The sequence below is a fragment of the Globicephala melas genome, unplaced genomic scaffold (assembly GCF_963455315.2).
Source record: "Globicephala melas unplaced genomic scaffold, mGloMel1.2 SCAFFOLD_490, whole genome shotgun sequence".
Taxonomy (NCBI): Eukaryota; Metazoa; Chordata; class Mammalia; order Artiodactyla; family Delphinidae; genus Globicephala; species Globicephala melas.
In genome coordinates, this window is record NW_027207656.1 from 33,570 (window position 1) to 55,840 (window position 22,271).

General features: G+C 68.0%; 10 non-coding genes across 10 annotated transcripts; all 10 read left to right on the forward strand.

Annotated features, from left to right (window-relative positions):
• Positions 1-1,956: 1,956 nt before the first annotated feature.
• Positions 1,957-2,075, forward strand: LOC132595652 (5S ribosomal RNA). Its single transcript, XR_009561788.1, has one exon. It is a non-coding gene; the product is annotated as a 5S ribosomal RNA (ribosomal RNA).
• Positions 2,076-3,006: 931 nt separating this feature from the next.
• On the forward strand, positions 3,007-3,125 carry LOC132595654 (5S ribosomal RNA). The gene has a single exon (XR_009561790.1). It is a non-coding gene; the product is annotated as a 5S ribosomal RNA (ribosomal RNA).
• A 2,696-nt stretch (positions 3,126-5,821) lies between these two features.
• On the forward strand, positions 5,822-5,940 carry LOC132595655 (5S ribosomal RNA). The gene has a single exon (XR_009561791.1). It is a non-coding gene; the product is annotated as a 5S ribosomal RNA (ribosomal RNA).
• Positions 5,941-8,636: 2,696 nt separating this feature from the next.
• On the forward strand, positions 8,637-8,755 carry LOC132595656 (5S ribosomal RNA). Its single transcript, XR_009561792.1, has one exon. It is a non-coding gene; the product is annotated as a 5S ribosomal RNA (ribosomal RNA).
• A 931-nt stretch (positions 8,756-9,686) lies between these two features.
• On the forward strand, positions 9,687-9,805 carry LOC132595657 (5S ribosomal RNA). The gene has a single exon (XR_009561793.1). It is a non-coding gene; the product is annotated as a 5S ribosomal RNA (ribosomal RNA).
• Positions 9,806-12,501: 2,696 nt separating this feature from the next.
• LOC132595658 (5S ribosomal RNA) lies at positions 12,502-12,620 on the forward strand. The gene has a single exon (XR_009561794.1). It is a non-coding gene; the product is annotated as a 5S ribosomal RNA (ribosomal RNA).
• A 931-nt stretch (positions 12,621-13,551) lies between these two features.
• LOC132595659 (5S ribosomal RNA) lies at positions 13,552-13,670 on the forward strand. The gene has a single exon (XR_009561795.1). It is a non-coding gene; the product is annotated as a 5S ribosomal RNA (ribosomal RNA).
• A 2,696-nt stretch (positions 13,671-16,366) lies between these two features.
• Positions 16,367-16,485, forward strand: LOC132595660 (5S ribosomal RNA). The gene has a single exon (XR_009561796.1). It is a non-coding gene; the product is annotated as a 5S ribosomal RNA (ribosomal RNA).
• Positions 16,486-17,416: 931 nt separating this feature from the next.
• Positions 17,417-17,535, forward strand: LOC132595661 (5S ribosomal RNA). Its single transcript, XR_009561797.1, has one exon. It is a non-coding gene; the product is annotated as a 5S ribosomal RNA (ribosomal RNA).
• A 2,696-nt stretch (positions 17,536-20,231) lies between these two features.
• LOC132595662 (5S ribosomal RNA) lies at positions 20,232-20,350 on the forward strand. Its single transcript, XR_009561798.1, has one exon. It is a non-coding gene; the product is annotated as a 5S ribosomal RNA (ribosomal RNA).
• Positions 20,351-22,271: the final 1,921 nt, after the last annotated feature.

Consider the following 22,271-nt stretch of genomic DNA (forward strand, 5'->3'; position numbering starts at 1 on the left):
CTGGGAGCCAGACTGGGTCATAATGGGGCAGGTGGTGAGGTCACAGTGAGGGAGGGGGATGAAAAGGAGGGCCCAGAGTGGCATTCCCTGGTAACCAGGGTCAGGTAAGCTGAGCCTGGACAGTCAAACAGGGCCCGGTGGCCGGCATACATCCCCTCGAGCGGTCATTCATTCGCTCACCGCCCGCTGACTCACTTGTTCAAATGACACATTGCGTCTCTTGGCCCCTCTTGAGACTAGGAAGACCTTGGCCTCAGAGGCCTGCTGAAGGCCTGGCTGGAGTCCAGAGCCTCAGCCTTCTTCATGCCCTTCACTGGGCCTGGAGCTGGACCTGCCCAGATGTGGAACCTCCCAGTTTGGAAGCAACTTCTTGTATGAGGCTCTCTGTGGACAGGGACAGCTGAGACACAGAGGAGGTGCCCAGAGACCAGGGGTTTGGAGTCTGCAGCTGCAGATGTACTTAGTGCATGGTATAGGACCAGGAGGGGCCTGCTGGCAGAACTGTGGCCACTAAACCAAAGGGACCCTCAGGCCAAGAAGGGGACACTGGCTTCTTATTGCAGGAAGCCAAGCGCAGGGACCCAGGCTGGCAGAAGGAGTGGCGCTTCCAAGCCACAGACCACCAATGTTTCCTGGACTCTGGCGCTCTTTATTCCTCTCTCCATGCCCTGCCGCCCCCTGCCCCTGCCCCCACTTGCTGCTGGTAAGTTCATTTTCCCAGTCTGGCTCCCGTGCAGAGAGGGCCTGGAGGCCGAGGTGGAAGGTAGCAGCGAGTTGGCCCGCGCTTGGCCCTCCTGCGGTTGCCGCTTCAGCACCAGACTGTCATACACCTGGTAGTTGGCATTGCCTCCCGGGTTCCGGCTGAGTGGCATGAAGGTGGGCGGGGGTGGAGGGTGCTCGGTAGCCTGGACGTCGGGCAGGAGGTGAGAGGGGCGGAGGAGCAGCGCTGAGCTGGGAGCCGGGGCCCGCTGGTCCGAGGCCTCGGCCAGTACCGTGAGGGAGGCGGAGGTGGCCACAGGGCGCCGCAAGGGCAGGATCTCAGCCCATTCGGCCGCCGGGTGCCGCACCTCGTGGGGATCGCGGGAGTAATCCAAGTGTCCCGTGGAGGGATGCAGGCTGCGGTTGGACTCGCTGTGAGCACAGCTGGGGAGGCTACGTCTGTGGGCCGGTGGGGTGTCGCGCTACCAGGCGTCGGGCCGGTAGACCCGAGGCACCAGAGCGGATGGAGGCTCAGAGCCCTCCAGACCCAGACTCCGCCATGGGCCCAGTTGCCGTCCTTTCGGCCCGCGAGCCCCTCGACCTGCACCTGGCCGCCCCCACCGGCGCCCAGCCCCGGCGCCGCCACCTGTGTGCCGGTGTGTCCCTCCACAGCTCCCTCCGACAAAAGCCCCACCCCCACCCCGCCCCTCTGGCGTGTCACCGCGGCCGGGTGCGGGAGCGGGATCGAGGGCAGGGGCCGCTTCCCCGGGCCTGCCCGCCACCAGGGGCGGGGTCCTGAGTCGGCGGGGTGTGTGGGGGCAAGGGTGGCCTTGCCGGGGCTGAGGGGCCGTGGCGACTCAATGGTGGCTCCCGGTGGCTTCGGGCCAGCTGCTGTCGGGCAGGAGGGCCGGCCCGGGCTGCGGCCGGGCTGCGCCTAGGGCCGCGTGGGCGGGCAGGGCCGATGCCCAAGGGACCGCGGGCCCCGGGCCCTGAAGCCTCCGGGGCCACGTCCCTGTGAGCGACGTGCGGGATCTTGGGCGGGGCGCCAAGCGCCGAAGGGTTTGCTGGGTCACGGCCGCCCTGGGCTGGGAGGTGGTCGCCAAACCCTCCGCCGCCGCCCGATACCCGAGACCTCCGTTGCCCCTGCCTGGGCGGGCGAGGGGGCCCTGCCGGGGCGGGCCGGCCGCCAGGCTGGCGTTAAGGCGCCAGCGCCAGCGAAACTGGGCCTCAAGAGGCCGCCCGCGGCCCCCCGCCCCCGTCTACGGCCATACCACCCTGAACGCGCCCGATCTCGTCTGATCTCGGAAGCTAAGCAGGGTCGGGCCTGGTTAGTACTTGGATGGGAGACCGCCTGGGAATACCGGGTGCTGTAGGCTTTTTGCCTCCCGCTCCGCCCGCCTTCTCCTTTACTCGCCCGCGGCGGGGGCCGCCGGCTCCGCCCCCGCCGGGCCCCGCTGCAGGCCCCACCTCCTCAGGCCCCTCCCACCACGGCGCGCGCCGGCGGGGTCGCTCCCCGCCGGCCCGGCCGGCCAGGCGGCCAGAAGGCGGCCCTGGAAGGCAGGCGCACCCCAGACGCTCCCGGGGTGGCTGGCCCGGACCCAGACTCCGCCGCGGGCCCAGTTGCCGTCCTTTCGGCCCGCGAGCCCCTCGACCTGCACCTGGCCGCCCCCACCGGCGCCCAGCCCCGGCGCCGCCACCTGTGTGCCGGTGTGTCCCTCCACAGCTCCCTCCGACAAAAGCCCCCCCCACCCCGCCCCTCTGGCGTGTCACCGCGGCCGGGTGCGGGAGCGGGATCGAGGGCAGGGGCCGCTTCCCCGGGCCTGCCGGCCACCAGGGGCGGGGTCCTGAGCTCGGCGGGGGGTGTGGGGGCAAGGGTGGCCTTGCCGGGGCTGAGGGGCCGTGGCGACTCAATGGTGGCTCCCGGTGGCTTCGGGCCAGCTGCTGTCGGGCAGGAGGGCCGGCCCGGGCTGCGGCCGGGCTGCGCCTAGGGCCGCGTGGGCGGGCAGGGCCGATGCCCAAGGGACCGCGGGCCCCGGGCCCTGAAGCCTCCGGGGCCACGTCCCTGTGAGCGACGTGCGGGATCTTGGGCGGGGCGCCAAGCGCCGAAGGGTTTGCTGGGTCACGGCCGCCCTGGGCTGGGAGGTGGTCGCCAAACCCTCCGCCGCCGCCCGATACCCGAGACCTCCGTTGCCCCTGCCTGGGCGGGCGAGGGGGCCCTGCCGGGGCGGGCCGGCCGCCAGGCTGGCGTTAAGGCGCCAGCGCCAGCGAAACTGGGCCTCAAGAGGCCGCCCGCGGCGCCCCGCCCCCGTCTACGGCCATACCACCCTGAACGCGCCCGATCTCGTCTGATCTCGGAAGCTAAGCAGGGTCGGGCCTGGTTAGTACTTGGATGGGAGACCGCCTGGGAATACCGGGTGCTGTAGGCTTTTTGCCTCCCGCTCCGCCCGCCTTCTCCTTTACTCGCCCGCGGCGGGGGGGCCGCCGGCTCCGCCCCCGCCGAGCCCCGCTGCAGGCAGTAGTCAAGGTGGGTTTACCTGCCCGAGCAGGAAGCTTGGGCGATGGCAGAAGTGGGAAGAAACTCTTGAGCACAGGTTCTTGGGATCCACGGAGCAGCGCATGCACATGCGATGGGTGCCTACACAGCTGGCTTGCTTGTCTGTGGGGAAAGGCGAGATGGGTCAGGGCCTGGGTTCCTGAGGGGCTGAGAATCAAGGCAGGGATAGAAGAAAGGGGACAGGCCCACATCCCCTGAACCCACGCCGGCGCCCACTCACCTTTGTGGAAAATACGATTGAAAAGTGCCCGCAAGAATCTCTTCAGATGCCTCCAGAGTTGAGGCAAGAAGGGGAGGGGGGAGGCCGGGAGCAGGGTGAGCCCTGAAATCCAACCCTTGTCCCGGTCACACCCCAGCAGCCCTCCCACCTCAGCCCCTTCAAGACCCCAGGGCTCCCCCAACCGCGCTGCACAGATCCTGCCCTGACCATAGTCACCATGTTGATCCCCACGTTGAGCAAGATGAAGCTGACCGGGATCAGAAGAATTGAGTATCCTTGCTCCTGGCATTTCCTGGGGATGGGGCCAGTGAACGGCTCGGCTCGGTAGTAGTTTCGCTCACCCATGGCCGTTGGTCCCAGGACTGCCTGGGCCCTCTGCCCTCCAGTTTTAACTGGGAGCCAGACTGGGTCATAATGGGGCAGGTGGTGAGGTCACAGTGAGGGAGGGGGATGAAAAGGAGGGCCCAGAGTGGCATTCCCTGGTAACCAGGGTCAGGTAAGCTGAGCCTGGACAGTCAAACAGGGCCCGGTGGCCGGCATACATCCCCTCGAGCGGTCATTCATTCGCTCACCGCCCGCTGACTCACTTGTTCAAATGACACATTGCGTCTCTTGGCCCCTCTTGAGACTAGGAAGACCTTGGCCTCAGAGGCCTGCTGAAGGCCTGGCTGGAGTCCAGAGCCTCAGCCTTCTTCATGCCCTTCACTGGGCCTGGAGCTGGACCTGCCCAGATGTGGAACCTCCCAGTTTGGAAGCAACTTCTTGTATGAGGCTCTCTGTGGACAGGGACAGCTGAGACACAGAGGAGGTGCCCAGAGACCAGGGGTTTGGAGTCTGCAGCTGCAGATGTACTTAGTGCATGGTATAGGACCAGGAGGGGCCTGCTGGCAGAACTGTGGCCACTAAACCAAAGGGACCCTCAGGCCAAGAAGGGGACACTGGCTTCTTATTGCAGGAAGCCAAGCGCAGGGACCCAGGCTGGCAGAAGGAGTGGCGCTTCCAAGCCACAGACCACCAATGTTTCCTGGACTCTGGCGCTCTTTATTCCTCTCTCCATGCCCTGCCGCCCCCTGCCCCTGCCCCCACTTGCTGCTGGTAAGTTCATTTTCCCAGTCTGGCTCCCGTGCAGAGAGGGCCTGGAGGCCGAGGTGGAAGGTAGCAGCGAGTTGGCCCGCGCTTGGCCCTCCTGCGGTTGCCGCTTCAGCACCAGACTGTCATACACCTGGTAGTTGGCATTGCCTCCCGGGTTCCGGCTGAGTGGCATGAAGGTGGGCGGGGGTGGAGGGTGCTCGGTAGCCTGGACGTCGGGCAGGAGGTGAGAGGGGCGGAGGAGCAGCGCTGAGCTGGGAGCCGGGGCCCGCTGGTCCGAGGCCTCGGCCAGTACCGTGAGGGAGGCGGAGGTGGCCACAGGGCGCCGCAAGGGCAGGATCTCAGCCCATTCGGCCGCCGGGTGCCGCACCTCGTGGGGATCGCGGGAGTAATCCAAGTGTCCCGTGGAGGGATGCAGGCTGCGGTTGGACTCGCTGTGAGCACAGCTGGGGAGGCTACGTCTGTGGGCCGGTGGGGTGTCGCGCTACCAGGCGTCGGGCCGGTAGACCCGAGGCACCAGAGCGGATGGAGGCTCAGAGCCCTCCAGACCCAGACTCCGCCATGGGCCCAGTTGCCGTCCTTTCGGCCCGCGAGCCCCTCGACCTGCACCTGGCCGCCCCCACCGGCGCCCAGCCCCGGCGCCGCCACCTGTGTGCCGGTGTGTCCCTCCACAGCTCCCTCCGACAAAAGCCCCACCCCCACCCCGCCCCTCTGGCGTGTCACCGCGGCCGGGTGCGGGAGCGGGATCGAGGGCAGGGGCCGCTTCCCCGGGCCTGCCGGCCACCAGGGGCGGGGTCCTGAGTCGGCGGGGGGTGTGGGGGCAAGGGTGGCCTTGCCGGGGCTGAGGGGCCGTGGCGACTCAATGGTGGCTCCCGGTGGCTTCGGGCCAGCTGCTGTCGGGCAGGAGGGCCGGCCCGGGCTGCGGCCGGGCTGCGCCTAGGGCCGCGTGGGCGGGCAGGGCCGATGCCCAAGGGACCGCGGGCCCCGGGCCCTGAAGCCTCCGGGGCCACGTCCCTGTGAGCGACGTGCGGGATCTTGGGCGGGGCGCCAAGCGCCGAAGGGTTTGCTGGGTCACGGCCGCCCTGGGCTGGGAGGTGGTCGCCAAACCCTCCGCCGCCGCCCGATACCCGAGACCTCCGTTGCCCCTGCCTGGGCGGGCGAGGGGGCCCTGCCGGGGCGGGCCGGCCGCCAGGCTGGCGTTAAGGCGCCAGCGCCAGCGAAACTGGGCCTCAAGAGGCCGCCCGCGGCCCCCCGCCCCCGTCTACGGCCATACCACCCTGAACGCGCCCGATCTCGTCTGATCTCGGAAGCTAAGCAGGGTCGGGCCTGGTTAGTACTTGGATGGGAGACCGCCTGGGAATACCGGGTGCTGTAGGCTTTTTGCCTCCCGCTCCGCCCGCCTTCTCCTTTACTCGCCCGCGGCGGGGGGGCCGCCGGCTCCGCCCCCGCCGAGCCCCGCTGCAGGCAGTAGTCAAGGTGGGTTTACCTGCCCGAGCAGGAAGCTTGGGCGATGGCAGAAGTGGGAAGAAACTCTTGAGCACAGGTTCTTGGGATCCACGGAGCAGCGCATGCACATGCGATGGGTGCCTACACAGCTGGCTTGCTTGTCTGTGGGGAAAGGCGAGATGGGTCAGGGCCTGGGTTCCTGAGGGGCTGAGAATCAAGGCAGGGATAGAAGAAAGGGGACAGGCCCACATCCCCTGAACCCACGCCGGCGCCCACTCACCTTTGTGGAAAATACGATTGAAAAGTGCCCGCAAGAATCTCTTCAGATGCCTCCAGAGTTGAGGGAAGAAGGGGAGGGGGGAGGCCGGGAGCAGGGTGAGCCCTGAAATCCAACCCTTGTCCCGGTCACACCCCAGCAGCCCTCCCACCTCAGCCCCTTCAAGACCCCAGGGCTCCCCCAACCGCGCTGCACAGATCCTGCCCTGACCATAGTCACCATGTTGATCCCCACGTTGAGCAAGATGAAGCTGACCGGGATCAGAAGAATTGAGTATCCTTGCTCCTGGCATTTCCTGGGGATGGGGCCAGTGAACGGCTCGGCTCGGTAGTAGTTTCGCTCACCCATGGCCGTTGGTCCCAGGACTGCCTGGGCCCTCTGCCCTCCAGTTTTAACTGGGAGCCAGACTGGGTCATAATGGGGCAGGTGGTGAGGTCACAGTGAGGGAGGGGGATGAAAAGGAGGGCCCAGAGTGGCATTCCCTGGTAACCAGGGTCAGGTAAGCTGAGCCTGGACAGTCAAACAGGGCCCGGTGGCCGGCATACATCCCCTCGAGCGGTCATTCATTCGCTCACCGCCCGCTGACTCACTTGTTCAAATGACACATTGCGTCTCTTGGCCCCTCTTGAGACTAGGAAGACCTTGGCCTCAGAGGCCTGCTGAAGGCCTGGCTGGAGTCCAGAGCCTCAGCCTTCTTCATGCCCTTCACTGGGCCTGGAGCTGGACCTGCCCAGATGTGGAACCTCCCAGTTTGGAAGCAACTTCTTGTATGAGGCTCTCTGTGGACAGGGACAGCTGAGACACAGAGGAGGTGCCCAGAGACCAGGGGTTTGGAGTCTGCAGCTGCAGATGTACTTAGTGCATGGTATAGGACCAGGAGGGGCCTGCTGGCAGAACTGTGGCCACTAAACCAAAGGGACCCTCAGGCCAAGAAGGGGACACTGGCTTCTTATTGCAGGAAGCCAAGGGCAGGGACCCAGGCTGGCAGAAGGAGTGGCGCTTCCAAGCCACAGACCACCAATGTTTCCTGGACTCTGGCGCTCTTTATTCCTCTCTCCATGCCCTGCCGCCCCCTGCCCCTGCCCCCACTTGCTGCTGGTAAGTTCATTTTCCCAGTCTGGCTCCCGTGCAGAGAGGGCCTGGAGGCCGAGGTGGAAGGTAGCAGCGAGTTGGCCCGCGCTTGGCCCTCCTGCGGTTGCCGCTTCAGCACCAGACTGTCATACACCTGGTAGTTGGCATTGCCTCCCGGGTTCCGGCTGAGTGGCATGAAGGTGGGCGGGGGTGGAGGGTGCTCGGTAGCCTGGACGTCGGGCAGGAGGTGAGAGGGGCGGAGGAGCAGCGCTGAGCTGGGAGCCGGGGCCCGCTGGTCCGAGGCCTCGGCCAGTACCGTGAGGGAGGCGGAGGTGGCCACAGGGCGCCGCAAGGGCAGGATCTCAGCCCATTCGGCCGCCGGGTGCCGCACCTCGTGGGGATCGCGGGAGTAATCCAAGTGTCCCGTGGAGGGATGCAGGCTGCGGTTGGACTCGCTGTGAGCACAGCTGGGGAGGCTACGTCTCTGGGCCGGTGGGGTGTCGCGCTACCAGGCGTCGGGCCGGTAGACCCGAGGCACCAGAGCGGATGGAGGCTCAGAGCCCTCCAGACCCAGACTCCGCCATGGGCCCAGTTGCCGTCCTTTCGGCCCGCGAGCCCCTCGACCTGCACCTGGCCGCCCCCACCGGCGCCCAGCCCCGGCGCCGCCACCTGTGTGCCGGTGTGTCCCTCCACAGCTCCCTCCGACAAAAGCCCCACCCCCACCCCGCCCCTCTGGCGTGTCACCGCGGCCGGGTGCGGGAGCGGGATCGAGGGCAGGGGCCGCTTCCCCGGGCCTGCCCGCCACCAGGGGCGGGGTCCTGAGTCGGCGGGGTGTGTGGGGGCAAGGGTGGCCTTGCCGGGGCTGAGGGGCCGTGGCGACTCAATGGTGGCTCCCGGTGGCTTCGGGCCAGCTGCTGTCGGGCAGGAGGGCCGGCCCGGGCTGCGGCCGGGCTGCGCCTAGGGCCGCGTGGGCGGGCAGGGCCGATGCCCAAGGGACCGCGGGCCCCGGGCCCTGAAGCCTCCGGGGCCACGTCCCTGTGAGCGACGTGCGGGATCTTGGGCGGGGCGCCAAGCGCCGAAGGGTTTGCTGGGTCACGGCCGCCCTGGGCTGGGAGGTGGTCGCCAAACCCTCCGCCGCCGCCCGATACCCGAGACCTCCGTTGCCCCTGCCTGGGCGGGCGAGGGGGCCCTGCCGGGGCGGGCCGGCCGCCAGGCTGGCGTTAAGGCGCCAGCGCCAGCGAAACTGGGCCTCAAGAGGCCGCCCGCGGCCCCCCGCCCCCGTCTACGGCCATACCACCCTGAACGCGCCCGATCTCGTCTGATCTCGGAAGCTAAGCAGGGTCGGGCCTGGTTAGTACTTGGATGGGAGACCGCCTGGGAATACCGGGTGCTGTAGGCTTTTTGCCTCCCGCTCCGCCCGCCTTCTCCTTTACTCGCCCGCGGCGGGGGCCTCCGGCTCCGCCCCCGCCGGGCCCCGCTGCAGGCCCCACCTCCTCAGGCCCCTCCCACCACGGCGCGCGCCGGCGGGGTCGCTCCCCGCCGGCCCGGCCGGCCAGGCGGCCAGAAGGCGGCCCTGGAAGGCAGGCGCACCCCAGACGCTCCCGGGGTGGCTGGCCCGGACCCAGACTCCGCCGCGGGCCCAGTTGCCGTCCTTTCGGCCCGCGAGCCCCTCGACCTGCACCTGGCCGCCCCCACCGGCGCCCAGCCCCGGCGCCGCCACCTGTGTGCCGGTGTGTCCCTCCACAGCTCCCTCCGACAAAAGCCCCCCCCACCCCGCCCCTCTGGCGTGTCACCGCGGCCGGGTGCGGGAGCGGGATCGAGGGCAGGGGCCGCTTCCCCGGGCCTGCCGGCCACCAGGGGCGGGGTCCTGAGCTCGGCGGGGGGTGTGGGGGCAAGGGTGGCCTTGCCGGGGCTGAGGGGCCGTGGCGACTCAATGGTGGCTCCCAGTGGCTTCGGGCCAGCTGCTGTCGGGCAGGAGGGCCGGCCCGGGCTGCGGCCGGGCTGCGCCTAGGGCCGCGTGGGCGGGCAGGGCCGATGCCCAAGGGACCGCGGGCCCCGGGCCCTGAAGCCTCCGGGGCCACGTCCCTGTGAGCGACGTGCGGGATCTTGGGCGGGGCGCCAAGCGCCGAAGGGTTTGCTGGGTCACGGCCGCCCTGGGCTGGGAGGTGGTCGCCAAACCCTCCGCCGCCGCCCGATACCCGAGACCTCCGTTGCCCCTGCCTGGGCGGGCGAGGGGGCCCTGCCGGGGCGGGCCGGCCGCCAGGCTGGCGTTAAGGCGCCAGCGCCAGCGAAACTGGGCCTCAAGAGGCCGCCCGCGGCGTCCCGCCCCCGTCTACGGCCATACCACCCTGAACGCGCCCGATCTCGTCTGATCTCGGAAGCTAAGCAGGGTCGGGCCTGGTTAGTACTTGGATGGGAGACCGCCTGGGAATACCGGGTGCTGTAGGCTTTTTGCCTCCCGCTCCGCCCGCCTTCTCCTTTACTCGCCCGCGGCGGGGGGGCCGCCGGCTCCGCCCCCGCCGAGCCCCGCTGCAGGCAGTAGTCAAGGTGGGTTTACCTGCCCGAGCAGGAAGCTTGGGCGATGGCAGAAGTGGGAAGAAACTCTTGAGCACAGGTTCTTGGGATCCACGGAGCAGCGCATGCACATGCGATGGGTGCCTACACAGCTGGCTTGCTTGTCTGTGGGGAAAGGCGAGATGGGTCAGGGCCTGGGTTCCTGAGGGGCTGAGAATCAAGGCAGGGATAGAAGAAAGGGGACAGGCCCACATCCCCTGAACCCACGCCGGCGCCCACTCACCTTTGTGGAAAATACGATTGAAAAGTGCCCGCAAGAATCTCTTCAGATGCCTCCAGAGTTGAGGGAAGAAGGGGAGGGGGGAGGCCGGGAGCAGGGTGAGCCCTGAAATCCAACCCTTGTCCCGGTCACACCCCAGCAGCCCTCCCACCTCAGCCCCTTCAAGACCCCAGGGCTCCCCCAACCGCGCTGCACAGATCCTGCCCTGACCATAGTCACCATGTTGATCCCCACGTTGAGCAAGATGAAGCTGACCGGGATCAGAAGAATTGAGTATCCTTGCTCCTGGCATTTCCTGGGGATGGGGCCAGTGAACGGCTCGGCTCGGTAGTAGTTTCGCTCACCCATGGCCGTTGGTCCCAGGACTGCCTGGGCCCTCTGCCCTCCAGTTTTAACTGGGAGCCAGACTGGGTCATAATGGGGCAGGTGGTGAGGTCACAGTGAGGGAGGGGGATGAAAAGGAGGGCCCAGAGTGGCATTCCCTGGTAACCAGGGTCAGGTAAGCTGAGCCTGGACAGTCAAACAGGGCCCGGTGGCCGGCATACATCCCCTCGAGCGGTCATTCATTCGCTCACCGCCCGCTGACTCACTTGTTCAAATGACACATTGCGTCTCTTGGCCCCTCTTGAGACTAGGAAGACCTTGGCCTCAGAGGCCTGCTGAAGGCCTGGCTGGAGTCCAGAGCCTCAGCCTTCTTCATGCCCTTCACTGGGCCTGGAGCTGGACCTGCCCAGATGTGGAACCTCCCAGTTTGGAAGCAACTTCTTGTATGAGGCTCTCTGTGGACAGGGACAGCTGAGACACAGAGGAGGTGCCCAGAGACCAGGGGTTTGGAGTCTGCAGCTGCAGATGTACTTAGTGCATGGTATAGGACCAGGAGGGGCCTGCTGGCAGAACTGTGGCCACTAAACCAAAGGGACCCTCAGGCCAAGAAGGGGACACTGGCTTCTTATTGCAGGAAGCCAAGCGCAGGGACCCAGGCTGGCAGAAGGAGTGGCGCTTCCAAGCCACAGACCACCAATGTTTCCTGGACTCTGGCGCTCTTTATTCCTCTCTCCATGCCCTGCCGCCCCCTGCCCCTGCCCCCACTTGCTGCTGGTAAGTTCATTTTCCCAGTCTGGCTCCCGTGCAGAGAGGGCCTGGAGGCCGAGGTGGAAGGTAGCAGCGAGTTGGCCCGCGCTTGGCCCTCCTGCGGTTGCCGCTTCAGCACCAGACTGTCATACACCTGGTAGTTGGCATTGCCTCCCGGGTTCCGGCTGAGTGGCATGAAGGTGGGCGGGGGTGGAGGGTGCTCGGTAGCCTGGACGTCGGGCAGGAGGTGAGAGGGGCGGAGGAGCAGCGCTGAGCTGGGAGCCGGGGCCCGCTGGTCCGAGGCCTCGGCCAGTACCGTGAGGGAGGCGGAGGTGGCCACAGGGCGCCGCAAGGGCAGGATCTCAGCCCATTCGGCCGCCGGGTGCCGCACCTCGTGGGGATCGCGGGAGTAATCCAAGTGTCCCGTGGAGGGATGCAGGCTGCGGTTGGACTCGCTGTGAGCACAGCTGGGGAGGCTACGTCTGTGGGCCGGTGGGGTGTCGCGCTACCAGGCGTCGGGCCGGTAGACCCGAGGCACCAGAGCGGATGGAGGCTCAGAGCCCTCCAGACCCAGACTCCGCCATGGGCCCAGTTGCCGTCCTTTCGGCCCGCGAGCCCCTCGACCTGCACCTGGCCGCCCCCACCGGCGCCCAGCCCCGGCGCCGCCACCTGTGTGCCGGTGTGTCCCTCCACAGCTCCCTCCGACAAAAGCCCCACCCCCACCCCGCCCCTCTGGCGTGTCACCGCGGCCGGGTGCGGGAGCGGGATCGAGGGCAGGGGCCGCTTCCCCGGGCCTGCCCGCCACCAGGGGCGGGGTCCTGAGTCGGCGGGGTGTGTGGGGGCAAGGGTGGCCTTGCCGGGGCTGAGGGGCCGTGGCGACTCAATGGTGGCTCCCGGTGGCTTCGGGCCAGCTGCTGTCGGGCAGGAGGGCCGGCCCGGGCTGCGGCCGGGCTGCGCCTAGGGCCGCGTGGGCGGGCAGGGCCGATGCCCAAGGGACCGCGGGCCCCGGGCCCTGAAGCCTCCGGGGCCACGTCCCTGTGAGCGACGTGCGGGATCTTGGGCGGGGCGCCAAGCGCCGAAGGGTTTGCTGGGTCACGGCCGCCCTGGGCTGGGAGGTGGTCGCCAAACCCTCCGCCGCCGCCCGATACCCGAGACCTCCGTTGCCCCTGCCTGGGCGGGCGAGGGGGCCCTGCCGGGGCGGGCCGGCCGCCAGGCTGGCGTTAAGGCGCCAGCGCCAGCGAAACTGGGCCTCAAGAGGCCGCCCGCGGCCCCCCGCCCCCGTCTACGGCCATACCACCCTGAACGCGCCCGATCTCGTCTGATCTCGGAAGCTAAGCAGGGTCGGGCCTGGTTAGTACTTGGATGGGAGACCGCCTGGGAATACCGGGTGCTGTAGGCTTTTTGCCTCCCGCTCCGCCCGCCTTCTCCTTTACTCGCCCGCGGCGGGGGCCGCCGGCTCCGCCCCCGCCGGGCCCCGCTGCAGGCCCCACCTCCTCAGGCCCCTCCCACCACGGCGCGCGCCGGCGGGGTCGCTCCCCGCCGGCCCGGCCGGCCAGGCGGCCAGAAGGCGGCCCTGGAAGGCAGGCGCACCCCAGACGCTCCCGGGGTGGCTGGCCCGGACCCAGACTCCGCCGCGGGCCCAGTTGCCGTCCTTTCGGCCCGCGAGCCCCTCGACCTGCACCTGGCCGCCCCCACCGGCGCCCAGCCCCGGCGCCGCCACCTGTGTGCCGGTGTGTCCCTCCACAGCTCCCTCCGACAAAAGCCCCCCCCACCCCGCCCCTCTGGCGTGTCACCGCGGCCGGGTGCGGGAGCGGGATCGAGGGCAGGGGCCGCTTCCCCGGGCCTGCCGGCCACCAGGGGCGGGGTCCTGAGCTCGGCGGGGGGTGTGGGGGCAAGGGTGGCCTTGCCGGGCCTGAGGGGCCGTGGCGACTCAATGGTGGCTCCCAGTGGCTTCGGGCCAGCTGCTGTCGGGCAGGAGGGCCGGCCCGGGCTGCGGCCGGGCTGCGCCTAGGGCCGCGTGGGCGGGCAGGGCCGATGCCCAAGGGACCGCGGGCCCCGGGCCCTGAAGCCTCCGGGGCCACGTCCCTGTGAGCGACGTGCGGGATCTTGGGCGGGGCGCCAAGCGCCGAAGGGTTTGCTGGGTCACGGCCGCCCTGGGCTGGGAGGTGGTCGCCAAACCCTCCGCCGCCGCCCGATACCCGAGACCTCCGTTGCCCCTGCCTGGGCGGGCGAGGGGGCCCTGCCGGGGCGGGCCGGCCGCCAGGCTGGCGTTAAGGCGCCAGCGCCAGCGAAACTGGGCCTCAAGAGGCCGCCCGCGGCGCCCCGCCCCCGTCTACGGCCATACCACCCTGAACGCGCCCGATCTCGTCTGATCTCGGAAGCTAAGCAGGGTCGGGCCTGGTTAGTACTTGGATGGGAGACCGCCTGGGAATACCGGGTGCTGTAGGCTTTTTGCCTCCCGCTCCGCCCGCCTTCTCCTTTACTCGCCCGCGGCGGGGGGGCCGCCGGCTCCGCCCCCGCCGAGCCCCGCTGCAGGCAGTAGTCAAGGTGGGTTTACCTGCCCGAGCAGGAAGCTTGGGCGATGGCAGAAGTGGGAAGAAACTCTTGAGCACAGGTTCTTGGGATCCACGGAGCAGCGCATGCACATGCGATGGGTGCCTACACAGCTGGCTTGCTTGTCTGTGGGGAAAGGCGAGATGGGTCAGGGCCTGGGTTCCTGAGGGGCTGAGAATCAAGGCAGGGATAGAAGAAAGGGGACAGGCCCACATCCCCTGAACCCACGCCGGCGCCCACTCACCTTTGTGGAAAATACGATTGAAAAGTGCCCGCAAGAATCTCTTCAGATGCCTCCAGAGTTGAGGGAAGAAGGGGAGGGGGGAGGCCGGGAGCAGGGTGAGCCCTGAAATCCAACCCTTGTCCCGGTCACACCCCAGCAGCCCTCCCACCTCAGCCCCTTCAAGACCCCAGGGCTCCCCCAACCGCGCTGCACAGATCCTGCCCTGACCATAGTCACCATGTTGATCCCCACGTTGAGCAAGATGAAGCTGACCGGGATCAGAAGAATTGAGTATCCTTGCTCCTGGCATTTCCTGGGGATGGGGCCAGTGAACGGCTCGGCTCGGTAGTAGTTTCGCTCACCCATGGCCGTTGGTCCCAGGACTGCCTGGGCCCTCTGCCCTCCAGTTTTAACTGGGAGCCAGACTGGGTCATAATGGGGCAGGTGGTGAGGTCACAGTGAGGGAGGGGGATGAAAAGGAGGGCCCAGAGTGGCATTCCCTGGTAACCAGGGTCAGGTAAGCTGAGCCTGGACAGTCAAACAGGGCCCGGTGGCCGGCATACATCCCCTCGAGCGGTCATTCATTCGCTCACCGCCCGCTGACTCACTTGTTCAAATGACACATTGCGTCTCTTGGCCCCTCTTGAGACTAGGAAGACCTTGGCCTCAGAGGCCTGCTGAAGGCCTGGCTGGAGTCCAGAGCCTCAGCCTTCTTCATGCCCTTCACTGGGCCTGGAGCTGGACCTGCCCAGATGTGGAACCTCCCAGTTTGGAAGCAACTTCTTGTATGAGGCTCTCTGTGGACAGGGACAGCTGAGACACAGAGGAGGTGCCCAGAGACCAGGGGTTTGGAGTCTGCAGCTGCAGATGTACTTAGTGCATGGTATAGGACCAGGAGGGGCCTGCTGGCAGAACTGTGGCCACTAAACCAAAGGGACCCTCAGGCCAAGAAGGGGACACTGGCTTCTTATTGCAGGAAGCCAAGCGCAGGGACCCAGGCTGGCAGAAGGAGTGGCGCTTCCAAGCCACAGACCACCAATGTTTCCTGGACTCTGGCGCTCTTTATTCCTCTCTCCATGCCCTGCCGCCCCCTGCCCCTGCCCCCACTTGCTGCTGGTAAGTTCATTTTCCCAGTCTGGCTCCCGTGCAGAGAGGGCCTGGAGGCCGAGGTGGAAGGTAGCAGCGAGTTGGCCCGCGCTTGGCCCTCCTGCGGTTGCCGCTTCAGCACCAGACTGTCATACACCTGGTAGTTGGCATTGCCTCCCGGGTTCCGGCTGAGTGGCATGAAGGTGGGCGGGGGTGGAGGGTGCTCGGTAGCCTGGACGTCGGGCAGGAGGTGAGAGGGGCGGAGGAGCAGCGCTGAGCTGGGAGCCGGGGCCCGCTGGTCCGAGGCCTCGGCCAGTACCGTGAGGGAGGCGGAGGTGGCCACAGGGCGCCGCAAGGGCAGGATCTCAGCCCATTCGGCCGCCGGGTGCCGCACCTCGTGGGGATCGCGGGAGTAATCCAAGTGTCCCGTGGAGGGATGCAGGCTGCGGTTGGACTCGCTGTGAGCACAGCTGGGGAGGCTACGTCTGTGGGCCGGTGGGGTGTCGCGCTACCAGGCGTCGGGCCGGTAGACCCGAGGCACCAGAGCGGATGGAGGCTCAGAGCCCTCCAGACCCAGACTCCGCCATGGGCCCAGTTGCCGTCCTTTCGGCCCGCGAGCCCCTCGACCTGCACCTGGCCGCCCCCACCGGCGCCCAGCCCCGGCGCCGCCACCTGTGTGCCGGTGTGTCCCTCCACAGCTCCCTCCGACAAAAGCCCCACCCCCACCCCGCCCCTCTGGCGTGTCACCGCGGCCGGGTGCGGGAGCGGGATCGAGGGCAGGGGCCGCTTCCCCGGGCCTGCCCGCCACCAGGGGCGGGGTCCTGAGTCGGCGGGGTGTGTGGGGGCAAGGGTGGCCTTGCCGGGGCTGAGGGGCCGTGGCGACTCAATGGTGGCTCCCGGTGGCTTCGGGCCAGCTGCTGTCGGGCAGGAGGGCCGGCCCGGGCTGCGGCCGGGCTGCGCCTAGGGCCGCGTGGGCGGGCAGGGCCGATGCCCAAGGGACCGCGGGCCCCGGGCCCTGAAGCCTCCGGGGCCACGTCCCTGTGAGCGACGTGCGGGATCTTGGGCGGGGCGCCAAGCGCCGAAGGGTTTGCTGGGTCACGGCCGCCCTGGGCTGGGAGGTGGTCGCCAAACCCTCCGCCGCCGCCCGATACCCGAGACCTCCGTTGCCCCTGCCTGGGCGGGCGAGGGGGCCCTGCCGGGGCGGGCCGGCCGCCAGGCTGGCGTTAAGGCGCCAGCGCCAGCGAAACTGGGCCTCAAGAGGCCGCCCGCGGCCCCCCGCCCCCGTCTACGGCCATACCACCCTGAACGCGCCCGATCTCGTCTGATCTCGGAAGCTAAGCAGGGTCGGGCCTGGTTAGTACTTGGATGGGAGACCGCCTGGGAATACCGGGTGCTGTAGGCTTTTTGCCTCCCGCTCTGCCCGCCTTCTCCTTTACTCGCCCGCGGCGGGGGCCGCCGGCTCCGCCCCCGCCGGGCCCCGCTGCAGGCCCCACCTCCTCAGGCCCCTCCCACCACGGCGCGCGCCGGCGGGGTCGCTCCCCGCCGGCCCGGCCGGCCAGGCGGCCAGAAGGCGGCCCTGGAAGGCAGGCGCACCCCAGACGCTCCCGGGGTGGCTGGCCCGGACCCAGACTCCGCCGCGGGCCCAGTTGCCGTCCTTTCGGCCCGCGAGCCCCTCGACCTGCACCTGGCCGCCCCCACCGGCGCCCAGCCCCGGCGCCGCCACCTGTGTGCCGGTGTGTCCCTCCACAGCTCCCTCCGACAAAAGCCCCCCCCACCCCGCCCCTCTGGCGTGTCAACGCGGCCGGGTGCGGGAGCGGGATCGAGGGCAGGGGCCGCTTCCCCGGGCCTGCCGGCCACCAGGGGCGGGGTCCTGAGCTCGGCGGGGGGTGTGGGGGCAAGGGTGGCCTTGCCGGGGCTGAGGGGCCGTGGCGACTCAATGGTGGCTCCCAGTGGCTTCGGGCCAGCTGCTGTCGGGCAGGAGGGCCGGCCCGGGCTGCGGCCGGGCTGCGCCTAGGGCCGCGTGGGCGGGCAGGGCCGATGCCCAAGGGACCGCGGGCCCCGGGCCCTGAAGCCTCCGGGGCCACGTCCCTGTGAGCGACGTGCGGGATCTTGGGCGGGGCGCCAAGCGCCGAAGGGTTTGCTGGGTCACGGCCGCCCTGGGCTGGGAGGTGGTCGCCAAACCCTCCGCCGCCGCCCGATACCCGAGACCTCCGTTGCCCCTGCCTGGGCGGGCGAGGGGGCCCTGCCGGGGCGGGCCGGCCGCCAGGCTGGCGTTAAGGCGCCAGCGCCAGCGAAACTGGGCCTCAAGAGGCCGCCCGCGGCGCCCCGCCCCCGTCTACGGCCATACCACCCTGAACGCGCCCGATCTCGTCTGATCTCGGAAGCTAAGCAGGGTCGGGCCTGGTTAGTACTTGGATGGGAGACCGCCTGGGAATACCGGGTGCTGTAGGCTTTTTGCCTCCCGCTCCGCCCGCCTTCTCCTTTACTCGCCCGCGGCGGGGGGGCCGCCGGCTCCGCCCCCGCCGAGCCCCGCTGCAGGCAGTAGTCAAGGTGGGTTTACCTGCCCGAGCAGGAAGCTTGGGCGATGGCAGAAGTGGGAAGAAACTCTTGAGCACAGGTTCTTGGGATCCACGGAGCAGCGCATGCACATGCGATGGGTGCCTACACAGCTGGCTTGCTTGTCTGTGGGGAAAGGCGAGATGGGTCAGGGCCTGGGTTCCTGAGGGGCTGAGAATCAAGGCAGGGATAGAAGAAAGGGGACAGGCCCACATCCCCTGAACCCACGCCGGCGCCCACTCACCTTTGTGGAAAATACGATTGAAAAGTGCCCGCAAGAATCTCTTCAGATGCCTCCAGAGTTGAGGCAAGAAGGGGAGGGGGGAGGCCGGGAGCAGGGTGAGCCCTGAAATCCAACCCTTGTCCCGGTCACACCCCAGCAGCCCTCCCACCTCAGCCCCTTCAAGACCCCAGGGCTCCCCCAACCGCGCTGCACAGATCCTGCCCTGACCATAGTCACCATGTTGATCCCCACGTTGAGCAAGATGAAGCTGACCGGGATCAGAAGAATTGAGTATCCTTGCTCCTGGCATTTCCTGGGGATGGGGCCAGTGAACGGCTCGGCTCGGTAGTAGTTTCGCTCACCCATGGCCGTTGGTCCCAGGACTGCCTGGGCCCTCTGCCCTCCAGTTTTAACTGGGAGCCAGACTGGGTCATAATGGGGCAGGTGGTGAGGTCACAGTGAGGGAGGGGGATGAAAAGGAGGGCCCAGAGTGGCATTCCCTGGTAACCAGGGTCAGGTAAGCTGAGCCTGGACAGTCAAACAGGGCCCGGTGGCCGGCATACATCCCCTCGAGCGGTCATTCATTCGCTCACCGCCCGCTGACTCACTTGTTCAAATGACACATTGCGTCTCTTGGCCCCTCTTGAGACTAGGAAGACCTTGGCCTCAGAGGCCTGCTGAAGGCCTGGCTGGAGTCCAGAGCCTCAGCCTTCTTCATGCCCTTCACTGGGCCTGGAGCTGGACCTGCCCAGATGTGGAACCTCCCAGTTTGGAAGCAACTTCTTGTATGAGGCTCTCTGTGGACAGGGACAGCTGAGACACAGAGGAGGTGCCCAGAGACCAGGGGTTTGGAGTCTGCAGCTGCAGATGTACTTAGTGCATGGTATAGGACCAGGAGGGGCCTGCTGGCAGAACTGTGGCCACTAAACCAAAGGGACCCTCAGGCCAAGAAGGGGACACTGGCTTCTTATTGCAGGAAGCCAAGCGCAGGGACCCAGGCTGGCAGAAGGAGTGGCGCTTCCAAGCCACAGACCACCAATGTTTCCTGGACTCTGGCGCTCTTTATTCCTCTCTCCATGCCCTGCCGCCCCCTGCCCCTGCCCCCACTTGCTGCTGGTAAGTTCATTTTCCCAGTCTGGCTCCCGTGCAGAGAGGGCCTGGAGGCCGAGGTGGAAGGTAGCAGCGAGTTGGCCCGCGCTTGGCCCTCCTGCGGTTGCCGCTTCAGCACCAGACTGTCATACACCTGGTAGTTGGCATTGCCTCCCGGGTTCCGGCTGAGTGGCATGAAGGTGGGCGGGGGTGGAGGGTGCTCGGTAGCCTGGACGTCGGGCAGGAGGTGAGAGGGGCGGAGGAGCAGCGCTGAGCTGGGAGCCGGGGCCCGCTGGTCCGAGGCCTCGGCCAGTACCGTGAGGGAGGCGGAGGTGGCCACAGGGCGCCGCAAGGGCAGGATCTCAGCCCATTCGGCCGCCGGGTGCCGCACCTCGTGGGGATCGCGGGAGTAATCCAAGTGTCCCGTGGAGGGATGCAGGCTGCGGTTGGACTCGCTGTGAGCACAGCTGGGGAGGCTACGTCTGTGGGCCGGTGGGGTGTCGCGCTACCAGGCGTCGGGCCGGTAGACCCGAGGCACCAGAGCGGATGGAGGCTCAGAGCCCTCCAGACCCAGACTCCGCCATGGGCCCAGTTGCCGTCCTTTCGGCCCGCGAGCCCCTCGACCTGCACCTGGCCGCCCCCACCGGCGCCCAGCCCCGGCGCCGCCACCTGTGTGCCGGTGTGTCCCTCCACAGCTCCCTCCGACAAAAGCCCCACCCCCACCCCGCCCCTCTGGCGTGTCACCGCGGCCGGGTGCGGGAGCGGGATCGAGGGCAGGGGCCGCTTCCCCGGGCCTGCCCGCCACCAGGGGCGGGGTCCTGAGTCGGCGGGGTGTGTGGGGGCAAGGGTGGCCTTGCCGGGGCTGAGGGGCCGTGGCGACTCAATGGTGGCTCCCGGTGGCTTCGGGCCAGCTGCTGTCGGGCAGGAGGGCCGGCCCGGGCTGCGGCCGGGCTGCGCCTAGGGCCGCGTGGGCGGGCAGGGCCGATGCCCAAGGGACCGCGGGCCCCGGGCCCTGAAGCCTCCGGGGCCACGTCCCTGTGAGCGACGTGCGGGATCTTGGGCGGGGCGCCAAGCGCCGAAGGGTTTGCTGGGTCACGGCCGCCCTGGGCTGGGAGGTGGTCGCCAAACCCTCCGCCGCCGCCCGATACCCGAGACCTCCGTTGCCCCTGCCTGGGCGGGCGAGGGGGCCCTGCCGGGGCGGGCCGGCCGCCAGGCTGGCGTTAAGGCGCCAGCGCCAGCGAAACTGGGCCTCAAGAGGCCGCCCGCGGCGCCCCGCCCCCGTCTACGGCCATACCACCCTGAACGCGCCCGATCTCGTCTGATCTCGGAAGCTAAGCAGGGTCGGGCCTGGTTAGTACTTGGATGGGAGACCGCCTGGGAATACCGGGTGCTGTAGGCTTTTTGCCTCCCGCTCCGCCCGCCTTCTCCTTTACTCGCCCGCGGCGGGGGGGCCGCCGGCTCCGCCCCCGCCGAGCCCCGCTGCAGGCAGTAGTCAAGGTGGGTTTACCTGCCCGAGCAGGAAGCTTGGGCGATGGCAGAAGTGGGAAGAAACTCTTGAGCACAGGTTCTTGGGATCCACGGAGCAGCGCATGCACATGCGATGGGTGCCTACACAGCTGGCTTGCTTGTCTGTGGGGAAAGGCGAGATGGGTCAGGGCCTGGGTTCCTGAGGGGCTGAGAATCAAGGCAGGGATAGAAGAAAGGGGACAGGCCCACATCCCCTGAACCCACGCCGGCGCCCACTCACCTTTGTGGAAAATACGATTGAAAAGTGCCCGCAAGAATCTCTTCAGATGCCTCCAGAGTTGAGGGAAGAAGGGGAGGGGGGAGGCCGGGAGCAGGGTGAGCCCTGAAATCCAACCCTTGTCCCGGTCACACCCCAGCAGCCCTCCCACCTCAGCCCCTTCAAGACCCCAGGGCTCCCCCAACCGCGCTGCACAGATCCTGCCCTGACCATAGTCACCATGTTGATCCCCACGTTGAGCAAGACGAAGCTGACCGGGATCAGAAGAATTGAGTATCCTTGCTCCTGGCATTTCCTGGGGATGGGGCCAGTGAACGGCTCGGCTCGGTAGTAGTTTCGCTCACCCATGGCCGTTGGTCCCAGGACTGCCTGGGCCCTCTGCCCTCCAGTTTTAACTGGGAGCCAGACTGGGTCATAATGGGGCAGGTGGTGAGGTCACAGTGAGGGAGGGGGATGAAAAGGAGGGCCCAGAGTGGCATTCCCTGGTAACCAGGGTCAGGTAAGCTGAGCCTGGACAGTCAAACAGGGCCCGGTGGCCGGCATACATCCCCTCGAGCGGTCATTCATTCGCTCACCGCCCGCTGACTCACTTGTTCAAATGACACATTGCGTCTCTTGGCCCCTCTTGAGACTAGGAAGACCTTGGCCTCAGAGGCCTGCTGAAGGCCTGGCTGGAGTCCAGAGCCTCAGCCTTCTTCATGCCCTTCACTGGGCCTGGAGCTGGACCTGCCCAGATGTGGAACCTCCCAGTTTGGAAGCAACTTCTTGTATGAGGCTCTCTGTGGACAGGGACAGCTGAGACACAGAGGAGGTGCCCAGAGACCAGGGGTTTGGAGTCTGCAGCTGCAGATGTACTTAGTGCATGGTATAGGACCAGGAGGGGCCTGCTGGCAGAACTGTGGCCACTAAACCAAAGGGACCCTCAGGCCAAGAAGGGGACACTGGCTTCTTATTGCAGGAAGCCAAGCGCAGGGACCCAGGCTGGCAGAAGGAGTGGCGCTTCCAAGCCACAGACCACCAATGTTTCCTGGACTCTGGCGCTCTTTATTCCTCTCTCCATGCCCTGCCGCCCCCTGCCCCTGCCCCCACTTGCTGCTGGTAAGTTCATTTTCCCAGTCTGGCTCCCGTGCAGAGAGGGCCTGGAGGCCGAGGTGGAAGGTAGCAGCGAGTTGGCCCGCGCTTGGCCCTCCTGCGGTTGCCGCTTCAGCACCAGACTGTCATACACCTGGTAGTTGGCATTGCCTCCCGGGTTCCGGCTGAGTGGCATGAAGGTGGGCGGGGGTGGAGGGTGCTCGGTAGCCTGGACGTCGGGCAGGAGGTGAGAGGGGCGGAGGAGCAGCGCTGAGCTGGGAGCCGGGGCCCGCTGGTCCGAGGCCTCGGCCAGTACCGTGAGGGAGGCGGAGGTGGCCACAGGGCGCCGCAAGGGCAGGATCTCAGCCCATTCGGCCGCCGGGTGCCGCACCTCGTGGGGATCGCGGGAGTAATCCAAGTGTCCCGTGGAGGGATGCAGGCTGCGGTTGGACTCGCTGTGAGCACAGCTGGGGAGGCTACGTCTGTGGGCCGGTGGGGTGTCGCG